The 11,489-nt window shown below is 44.9% G+C and overlaps 1 long non-coding RNA gene across 1 annotated transcript; it reads right to left on the bottom strand.

Annotated features, from left to right (window-relative positions):
- Positions 1 to 569: 569 nt before the first annotated feature.
- Positions 570 to 3,916, bottom strand: LOC123102591 (uncharacterized). The gene is made up of 2 exons (XR_006449064.1): positions 2,672 to 3,916; positions 570 to 1,183 (listed from the first exon to the last, which is right to left on the bottom strand). It is a non-coding gene; the product is annotated as an uncharacterized lncRNA (long non-coding RNA).
- Positions 3,917 to 11,489: the final 7,573 nt, after the last annotated feature.

Raw genomic sequence — 11,489 nt, 5'->3', positions numbered from 1 at the left:
AATTTATGCTTTCAGTTTGAATCTAAAACATATACCCGAGGTGGTACTATCTTTTCCTAATAATAATAAAAGGGCTATGGTCATACGTAGCTGTCTATAATAATAATAATAATCGCTATAAAAACGTTTCGTTGACTGCCCGTACGTCACCGGTCGATCTGGTTTCGTTTATCCTTTTTTTTTTTTTGAGGGAAATCTGGTTTCGTTTATCCATCACCGAGTTTAAACGCACAAGCCCAGCCCAACTAAGCCAGCGACCACAACCCACAAAACAAAAGGGTTAAAGGCCTGGGCAAGGCTAGAAAATTACTCTTGTACAGAATAGTCCCACCTTGCCCCTTTACATTAAATCCTCCCAATTTATATACGCTTTTTAGTTTTCTCGGCGTCAAGGAGTTGTCTCGGGAATTAAGGAGTGAACGGTGTAAGAGACTAAGCGTGCAAGAATAAGAAAGTCTCTGACTTGAGAATAAGGAAGGAAGGATTAAAGGAAGGAAAGCCGGATTTAAAGGAAGGCATAATCAAAGGAGGAACAATGAAATTGGAAGGGCCCCTAGATCATGCGCACATTGAAGGTGGGTCGGGCTCTCCTGCTATGCTGTGCAGCAGGGCCAACAACGTACTAATTTACAGTTTCGACCCAAAAAATCAAGTGTGCTTAGTGTGACCCCTGGGCTTAGGACTACCAGTAGTACAGGGTTGGTTTCTTGTTCAAATTAAAACAAGAAGGACCTAACGCACCGAGCACACATTTGACCCACGCATGAAGTCTTTTTAGAATTTCTAATATGTACACGGAGAGGGAGTAGTGCAGGCAAGTAATAATTAGTGCTCAGGAGTGACGAATCAAAAGCATGCTGAAACAAAGCCTGAAAGCTAACCCTTTTCATCTCACTAAGGCCTTGTTCGGTTGAGGTGGTTTGTGAGGGGGATTGGCAGGGATTGAGGGGGATTAGATCCCCTACAAGCCAAATTCCTCTCCAATCCACTCCAATCCCCTTGGGAGGAGGATTAAACGAACAAGGCCTAAGTGGAAATGCTCTATTTTTGCCTTGACGAAATCCACAACTGCTTCAACTCCAGCAGTCTAACCTTCCCAAACTGAAATGCTGCTGCTACCCTGTTTTTTTATCAAATTCTCTACCTCCTCCAGCGCCTCTCCGAGCTCCTTGTCCAGCAGAACCTGCAGAACAAGAACCCCATGAGCAAGAATCTGAATAATACTGCTGAAAGAACAAGAACATGAAGAAAGTCACAATTAAGGTGATACTGATGAAAGTGCATTTTGATGTGCTTTTGACATGATTATTTCAAGGAGCAAATGCTCAAGTTGATACAGATTATTTTGGTAAGGTACTTTATTTCCAGATGATCAACAAATGTCATGTTTTGATTCATGGATCATGCATATATATCCCGCCATTCCAATTGAAGTTAGACTAATGCAACAAGACCATAAACATGTACTCCTGGTATACAACGGAGCATACGGCATACAGCGGAGCAAGCTAATGCTGCTACACTGCTGAATTAAACATTCTTTGCCTAAGATGTCTATGCATTAATGTAATGCATGAAAGTCACTACAAATAAGCAAATAGTCATGTTTTTTTGTAGTACTGATGTTATCAAGCAGAAAAGGAAAATAAGAGAAAAGAAACAACATTCATGGGAGTGGGAGATGCTTCTGATAATCTGATGCCAAAAAGAAATGAAGAAAATAATGATGTCTTTGTACATACGGCCATAAACCCCAATGATAGAGCGAGCATGAACACTGAACATGGAAAGCAAACAGTGCTCCGGCCTCCTGATCCAGTCAGAAAACGATCAAGGCATCACGTTCCCGAATCCTACCTCACCTGGTCATTATCAGTCCCTTTATTGTTCTGGATCAGGAGCAAGGTGTACTCCTCCCTGCCTTTTATTTACCCTAATCCTACTGCCCTTTTTTGAAAGGGATTTTTTTTTTGGAATTGGAATTCTTATCCGAATAAGCAGATCCTTCAGTATCACTGCCATTTCTGTAGCATTCCTTAATGGTAGTGTTCTTTTTTCCTTATTGTGTGATCTGAATAAGCACATTCCCAAGGCTATAAGCTGCTTTAACTGAACATTTACAGGCATTTGTTACTACTGGATAATCACCACATTACTACTACTGGTCACTACACTACATGGTCAGGTTTGAGAAGAGAGCGAACTTTGGCTACATAAGATATTGTCCATAGCAATAGAAAGAAATAGCCCATATGTCCATAGCAATAGAAAGAATTACTCTAGCACATTTGTACTTGCTGCAAAAATTATATGTTTGGTCACAACTACTCAGGGTATATAAAGAACTACTCTACTCCAAATAGCTATAAACAGATAGAATCAGTACCAACTCCGAATTAAACGACCATAGTAATTAGGAACAATTTGCTGAAAATTTACTCCTGATATTGGGAGCACTGTAATTTACTCCTGACATTTTAAAAGATTACTATTGGTACATTTAAACTAAACAATTTGCTGAAAATAGGAGTACATCATGATGTTGAAATGATGATGAACAAGTACTCCAGCAATTAACAGGAACAAATCATTGCAACATCACATGAATTAAACCATGTCACAAGTCCAGTGCTAGCTATCTGTGGCACCATAGAGAAGAGGAGGAACTCACCTAGGTGGTTGTAGCCGAGGTAGAAGCTCGTCGCCGCCGTCCCTGCACAGCGAGGAAGAAGCTGCAGCACCAAGAGAGCCATGTCTTTAACAGTAACAGTAACAACTATTACCTACAAGAAGAATGAAGAACAATCTCTTGGATTACAGTACACTCACATAGTTATTGTTGTGGCCAAGAATAAAATGTTTAAACACTGAATTTACTCCAAGAACTTAAACAACGGTCTGGAATATTGAAGTACAACAAGCAGCAGAGATATCATCCTCCCACACTTGTTCCTTTGTTCTTAAGAAGATAAACATCATCATAGTACTCGAATTATAGAAAAGTTCCAGAAATAATGACTGAAACTTGGAAGCTGGGTCACAATCAGGAGTAATTGTAGCAATGAGGAACTAGCAAAAAATAATGCACTCCTAATTAACTCTAAACATGGATTGATTACTCATCGAGGAGACGCAGAACGCTGTGGCCAGAGAAGCAGCAATGAAAATGAGATGGAGAATGTTGGGCATCAATTACTCTTAGGAGGATTTGGAACCACCACAGATTAAGTAGAGAAAGGGAAGCACCACGGATTAAGGCGAAATTACTCCATCTATCTGTCAGTGCACTCTCTAAGGGGATTTGGGGAGGGGGAGGGGTCTTTTGAAGGGAACGGCGAGGAGGAGGGCCGTCCGGTCACCGAGCCGCCTCACCGCCCACTTCCGTGCCACCGCCCGCCATGGAGGACCTACTCCTCCCCGCTGGCTGCCTTCGCCGCTACCAGATCTAGCACCGTCGCAAGATCAGCCAATTTGGACCCAAAAAATGAGCATTTTTGGAGCCAGGCAGATGCGACGGGGGCAGCGGCGGCCGAATGCGTAGGATGAAGCGGCGCTCGACGGGCATATGCGATTGCAGCAGCGCTTGCTCTGCCGGGGCATGCGGCGTCGCGCCGGCGCTGGGACGGCGGAGAAGTTCGGGGGGTGCGGGTGGAATGGTGGATGCGAGTTGAGTGGGCGATGCGACGACGAGAACTGATGATTCTCTTGACTGCCGGTTGTGTTCAGTCCCAAAAACTTCCAATTTTTTTGTAAATTTACCACTAGCGACGGATATTTCGGAACAGAGGGAGTACTATTTTTGGCCGGAGTGGCCCGGGTCAACGGCGGCCTTGCGCTTGCCCGGCGCACAAATGCAGAGGAGGCGTGAGGAAAAGGACAGGGACACGGGAAGTAACGAGGAGGCGGCGTAGAAGGGTTCGTCACCGGCTTGACAGCACTCTGCAGTCGGAGTGGCGCCCGAGGGCCACGGGGCTGGAGGGATCAAGGCAACGGGCGCTCGCTCCTCTGTGTGTTGTGTGTCTGTTAGAAGACGCGAGGGGAAGGAGAGGGTTCGAGGGGAGAGACGAGGGGAGTGGGGGAACGGTGGCATCGGCGGCGAATAGGGACAGTGAAGGGAACGGGAACAGAGACAATGTGTGCAGTTTGTGTCGCAATGACAGTGTATTTTTTTCTGAGAGCGTGCGTGTTTGCCAATCCCAAAAAGTTCATAAAGCGTCCAAGAAAAAACTCTGTTCAAAAAACATTTTTTCTAAAGAAATGTTAAAAATTCATAAAAAGTTAACTCTTCCTTGAAAAGTATTTCAATTTTATGCAAATGTTAACTTTTATTAAAAAAGAAAATTTTAATGTTTAACCTTATCGTCGATGTTTATGAAAACTGGATATAAAAAATGATGCACACTGGCAAATGAAGCAGGTTGTGCAAAAATCAGTTGCACAAAAATATATATAAAAACATTTTCAAAATTATATTATAAAGAAAAATGCTATTACCCCTAAATACATTATTACCCCTAAAAATGGATTCTTTGCAAGAAAAACATCTGTTCAAAAATTGATCTCTTTTAGAGAAATGTTCAAATTTCATAAAAATGTTGACTATTCTTTAAGAAGTATTCCAATTTTTATGTTAACATTACCTTCTATTTTTAAAAAGAAAATTTTAACGTTTAACATTATCTTTGACGTTTATTACAATTGGATATAAAATGGTTCATAATGGCACATGAAACATGTTCTATTTTTTTTCGCCCGGTGTAACGCACGGGCATGTGTACTAGTATATATATAATAAGGAGGCACTTGCGTGCGTGAGGCTATGGACCTGGTCGGTCCCAATTGTCATCCTCTCCAAGTAAAGTCATCTCCTCGCCCGCGCGCATTTTCCGCCCGAAACAGTCAGCGCTGCCCTCCCTGCTTCCTGGTGCAGGCGATTGCTCCACCTTCAAACGACACAAGTGCCGTCCGTCCGTCCATCTGCCGCCCACATTAATGATACGCGGTTGTCGAGGCGGCTACTCCGGTGCCACACGTCCGTCCCTTCGCCCGCCCACCATTGCTATATAAACTGCTGCGCCGGCCATAGTCGCAGTCATACGCATTTGTTCCCTTTCTCTTGTCCACACCACTACTGCCCACCATGGCTTCCTCGCGCTTCAGCGCTCTTCGGGACGGGTGGACGAAGGACCACAAGGAGATGGCAGCAATTGCTGCCGACAGGCTGGCCGGCAGGCAGCCGGAGGACGACGACGTCCCAATGGAGAACATGGTAGTCGACGATCCGGCGCCAACCCCCTCCTCCGCGCCATCCTCGTCGGCGCATTGCACCATGATCATTGGCGAGACCCGTGCCCAATATATGGACAGGGTGAGGCAGAGGCATGAGGAGCAATTCCGGGAGGCGCAGGCCGACGCCGCCTACAACCACCATCTCCTCGAGGAGCACCTGCAGGCGGAGGGGCAGATCGTCGCGGAGCGGGCGGAGCAGGAGGCGCTGCTCGACTCGTACCGCTCTGCCCGCAAGGGCCGCCTCAAGCGCTGGCGGTACCGCATGCAGGTGGCGGAGGCTGCGGCCTCCTACAAAGAGGCTAGCAAAGAGGGCGATGAAGCGGGCGAGGCGCTCTTTGGCGAGACCGAGAACGAGGCAGAGGACAATGCCGGCTCCGACGAGTCCCCGCTCCGCTGGCGTCGACGAGGCCCTGCTCCGCCGAGGCCTCGCGGCGCCAACAATGAGGCAGAGGACACCGCCGGCTCCAACGAGGCCCTGCCCCGCCAGCAACGAGGCAGAGGACACCGCCGGCTCCGCCGAGGCCCCACCCCGCCAACAACGAGGCAGAGGACATCGCCGGCTCCGCCAAGGCCCCGCCCCACTGCCAACGAGGCCGCGCCACACAGAAAACAAGGAAGAGTAGAACACGGTAGGTCGCCGGCGCTCGGGTCCAAGTAAGGCCACCGCTGCTACCCTCCGGTTGAAACCAAACTAGGAGGGTTGACCATTGACGGTCGGTTAGCTTCTTGGCGGCGACGTGGAGTCGGAGAGCTGCGCTGGAGAAGAACGCTGCTTCTACTTAACTCTTGGTGTAGTTGGCTGACTGACACGTGGGCCCAACAGGCCACATGTCAGTTACGCAACTGCACCTATAGTTAAGTCACTGAAGCTTCTGTTCGGCTCAGCAGGACACAGGTGGGTAGCTTCGGTTAATTAATTATACCTCCAGCGCACCCCCTTTTTAGTTGAAGAATGTATGAAATGTAATGAAATCCATCATGTTTATATGCAATCCGACTGTGTATGAATGAATTTATTTCGATTAGTTCGAATTCATGTATCACTGGCATTGGATGAACATGCAAAACAATACGTACTAGCATTATTCCCAGGGTGATCACCTTGTTTGCAGCAGTTTCACATGTACTCCCTCCGGTCCTTTCTAGTCTACATACAAGTTTTGTCTGCAGTCAAAGTATCTCTAGTTTGACCAATCCTATACAAAAAAGTATGCACTTTCACAATGTGCGAAGTAAAAAGGAACAGAAGGAGTACAAAGAGTTTGAGTAGCTTTTTAGCATTTCTGTACATTGCAATCAAACACACATGCCTGTCAATTCATAGAGAACATTCAAAACAATTGATGATTATGCATCTCAGTGACTCACATGTCAGAGGCAATATTTACTTCACAACTAAAGAATAAAGAAAAATTTGATCGACGCTGCTGACAGCAAAGGGCGTCCCATTCGAAAATATCAAACGCATGTCTTGCTAAAATCAATGAGCAAAATTTGACAAGGTTGTCCATTCCAAAATATCAAATGCATACGATTGTGGAATTGGCAGGGTTTGCCATCAGTTAGGACATTGACATGTCACCTCGTGCTAAATAAACCAGCTATTATTTTTGTGCAGTTCCACCAAGATCAACCAAATTCGCGCGTAGCTTGTATGATTTCGCCCTTATATGTTGCAACGCCTTGAACTTATCGGCACCACCTTTCTCGTGGTGGAAATGAATGATTCGATGTATTCATGAACATTTTGTGCAGTTCCCATTGAAATCAAGCTGAGCACCCATGTTTGCACAAATACAAAAAAGTGATTAGTATAAAGCAAACTGTACTATGAATTGACAATTTCAACAGGCACATACATGGTCCATGTAGAGCACACTTTTAGAAAATGGAACTCACCCGAAAGAATCCTAAAACAACATTGTACTCGCGCATCATAACAAAAAGATGGAGATTTGTTAGTCCTTCTGAGCTGAAGTTAGTTTGGTCTTGTGGGGAGTAATGTAACCATCCTTCAACTGCTCCTTCTGATGAGAAGATAGACAGGGCTTCTTCATCCTGGCATAATCGGAACTAGTCACTTCACGTACTCCATATTCTTCTTCCGAGGAAGATGATCCTGTTGTGCAAAGACAAGAGGAGTACTAAATGCCAGCATCCCTGTTTGCTCGAAAAAAAGGAAAGGAAATATTTAAAACAGCACAGATGAAGCACTTCTCAAGGACAATACCACTTTTTCATGACAGTATCTAAACAGTAGCACAACACCAATAGAGATGACAAAGCTCAATCATATGGATGAAATCAGTGGGCGAGTACCAACCTTTGTCAGGAGGCTTATTGTGTAGAGCATACAGATGAAGCACTTCTCCGGAACCATCTGTTGCTATCTACGGTGGTGGCCATGCTTACTATATACTCCTCGATTAGTTTAATGTTTCCAACATCTTCTTGTGCAGTTCCACTAAAATATATGGTATCTTCGAAGAAGATCCATGTTTGCACAAGTTGATATAATTACATATCACATTAAGAGTGGCATCAAATCAGTGGCAAAACAATTGCTCGTTCCAGTCATAGCAATAAATTAAGATGCAAAACTATATCATTACTTGTGTCATCATAGTTCCAGTGCTTCATTACAGCACCAGGAGTTGATTTTTGTTTTTCTTCCGCTTGTTCTTCCCCTTCATCACTTGGTTCAATAACAGACAAGCTTCGCCTTCAAATAATATTTGGCATGTCAATTAGGGAGCACAAGTATAGTACTAAACTTAATTTTCTGATGAAAGTGGCAAAATACAGGCCAGAAGTTGTGAAATATCCTTATCTTACCTCAATGGGATATTACGGTGCACATACAGATTGGAAGTCTTGTCTCCATTTATGCAGTTCACTAAAATCAAGCAACATTATCGTACAAGTAGCACAACATATGAAAGCACACTGCAGAATCATGTGAAAGAAGGCTAGTACTGACCTCTGATGATGCGGAATTCAAACAACTCACAAGAAGAAGATCTGAACCAAATTCACCTTAACAGATAGGAAGTAAGATCCCCTCTTGTGCAGTTCCACTAAGATCAAGCAATCAAGCAACATTGTTGGTGTGAGATTTTGGTTGAACTGCACATAAAACTCTTAAAACAAAAGTGTTTTGTGCAGTGCAACAAAAGATCACAATGGCAACAAGGTGAAGTAGATAACCCTGTTTACACAGAGGTGCAAAGAAAACAATTAGTGCTCAATAACGCTGGATGACACAGAAGCCAATAAAAAGAAGCATCTACCTTATCTAAATGGGAAAGAAAGCAAGACAGTAGCATTTCTCAAACTGTGGCATTGATTAATATTAACATAGAGATTATATTAACAATAAAATTTGTTAAACATGTAATTTGCTTTTAACTGTGGCATTGCATCAATTTTCCAGTGGCATTATTAGAGGGTGTTTGTTTACAGGGACATTTTGGTGTAGGGACTAAAAAAACTCCGTGTCAGTCCCATCTAAACCAAACAGGAGGGACTTTTTGGGACTAAAAGTGGGCATTTGGGACTAAAGAAAGAAGACCCCGAGGGAGTCTTTTTGGGACTTTTTCCAACAGTTGCCCCTGCTACGCATCGCACCTTGTCTCTATTAGTTCATTACTAGGGGTAACATGGTCTTTTAGCATGTCATTTAATAACCTCTAGTCCATGTTTAGTCCCTGGAACCAAGCAGGTAGGGACTAGGGAGTTTTTAACCAAACAGGGCCTTGGATTAACAAAAGCTAATGAGTTGCACGGGACAGTGGACGCACCAGCACCATGTGCATCTACTGATGTACTGTGGTCATGCACAGTCTGTTGCAACGAAGAACAAACAACCAAGGAGCATATGTGTTGGTCCCAGTTTTGTTATCTTTAGACACCTTTCCCTATGTGAGCGCAGCAAATCTAGTCCTTCTCAAACTCTACAGCCTTGTCCCTTCCTTTCCTTTTTGAACTAGTACTTTCTCCCCTTCCTTTCCTCTTTGAACCACGTCCTAGATTTATGTGATACAACTTTCCCCAGCACTTTCCCCCATTCCTTTCCTCTTTGAACCACGTCCTAGATTCATGCTATACAACTTTCCCCCTTCATTTCCTCTTTGAACAACGTCCTAGATTCATGCTATATACAACTTTTCCCACTACTTTCCCCCACTCCTTTCCTCTTTGAACCACGTCCTAGATTCATGGTATACATGCAGCTAGAGCAATGCATGTGGAGTAAGTAAATTATACCTTAAGGTTCTTGGGGCGTGGTTCGGTGGGCGACGGGACGGCGACGAAGAAGAAGGGGTCGGAGGCCCTCCCGCGCCGCCGCTGGGTGGAAAGTGAACAGCTACGCCGGTAGTCCCTCTCCGATAGCGACAGTGTTAAGCCTCCTTCCCTTCCCGGCGGACGGATCCTGCTGGCTCTTTGAGCAGCAGTGAGGGGAGAGAGAGGCGTGTGAAGAGAGCAACTACAAGCGCTGAGGCTCCAACGTGTATATATATACTGGAGAGAGAGTGTGAAGCGTGCAAACCCTAGAAAACATTTTGACCAGTCAAAGAGTCCTCCTGGCACAAATTATGCTCAAGTGTAGTTATCGAACCCGAGACCTCAAGTTTGATGAGCGAACATGCTAACCAGCTACAGAACCCTCCCGTTATGTTCAATGAGAGGGAAATAACCTTTTATACATTCCTGCATTCGTGTGACAAGCATGCCATGTTTTTTTGTGTGTGTGTGGGAGTCATTGGGATTTCAATCATAATCGTGTCATGTGGCTTTGGTGGTAAGACTATCCACAGTGGTGCAGAAATAATGCAGCCTTAGTCACCTTGCCTCTCTCCACGTAGTACGTTGGGTCCCACCAGTCAGAGGCTGAAACAAAAAAATTAATAAGAAAAATTAAAATCGCCAGTGGTGTATCTTACCTCCCACATGTTGCTACTGCTCAGGAACACTGTCCAATTGATCCCTCTCTTCGCTCACGTACTATTTTAAGTGAATCCTTATTATAACATGTACATAAATTTTGGGCACTTGTATTCGACTTAAGTCAGTGTGCCACCGTATCTCGTATACTTACTACTCCCTCCGTCTAGGTGTAATAAGTCATGTTAGAAGGTGCAATGGAACCAAGGTGTGTGCGTGTGCATGTGTGTGTGTGTGTGTATTAACAGCATGTGTGTGTTAGAGAGAGTGACAGATCGACCTACTCCTACAGAGAGATGTTGTGTAGTGTACGATTTTACCCGCGAGAGTCAGTGCATCCTCTCGTTTCCGGGCATGTCCGGTAGGGACATGCAGACAGCTGCCGCGCCCGCTCCTAACCAGCCTGGCCCACCCAAAGCGCCTCCATCGCCCGCGCGCGCTTCCTGCCTGAAACGGTTAGCGCCGCTCCAAAGAATCGGTGCCGCATTAACTCCCGGGCAGAGCGGACGCGACCTCTCACTGGTGCAAGAGTGATGGTTGCTTCGTCCGTCCAACTTACTACTGGGTCTATGTGATTTGACGGCTCATTGGTCTTTATTACTGAGGTGGTAGGACTGTTGGATGTCCTACGCATTCGGCGAAAGGAGGTACTACCACTAGATTACAATTTTCTCCATTCTTACAGCGGAGGCGTGCAAGAGCAGTGAAAACACGCAGGCTCAGTGATTACATGGCCCACCTCACACTATCACCGTGCGACACCTAACTCTTTACATAGTACTCCCTCCGTTCCTAAATATTACTAGATGAGTCCCTGCGTGTTGCCGCGGAACAGCGATATATCTCTCTGCGCAAAATTATCGATTTCATAGAACTAAAAAAAACTCTATAACCGCATGACAAATGTGGTAGCCAAACTAAATAAACTCCCATCATCATTTAGATCATCCCACGTAAGGAAAAAAGATCATCCAACTCCTACTGCATAATGGGATTATATTTTTCTTTTTGACATGTTAATGGGACTTAAAAGTTCACTTACATGCATGCTACCGGTGCATGCTTGCATGCAGACATGTTGATGTGATTTAAAACCCACTCACATGCATGTGCCACGGTATTTCTACATGCTTGCATGTGGCTTAGTGCGGAGCCTCTCAACGTGTAGATCAGACAACTATTATGGACTGATTTACTTCATCTAACGGCTACATCAATTTTGATGATGTGGCTCAAGGAGAGGATAGAGAATTCCT

The sequence above is a fragment of the Triticum aestivum genome, chromosome 5A (genome assembly GCF_018294505.1).
Source record: "Triticum aestivum cultivar Chinese Spring chromosome 5A, IWGSC CS RefSeq v2.1, whole genome shotgun sequence".
NCBI classification, from domain to species: domain Eukaryota; kingdom Viridiplantae; phylum Streptophyta; class Magnoliopsida; order Poales; family Poaceae; genus Triticum; species Triticum aestivum.
The sequence above is the reverse complement of the archived record's forward strand: the minus strand, read 5'-3'. Positions and strand labels throughout refer to the sequence as shown.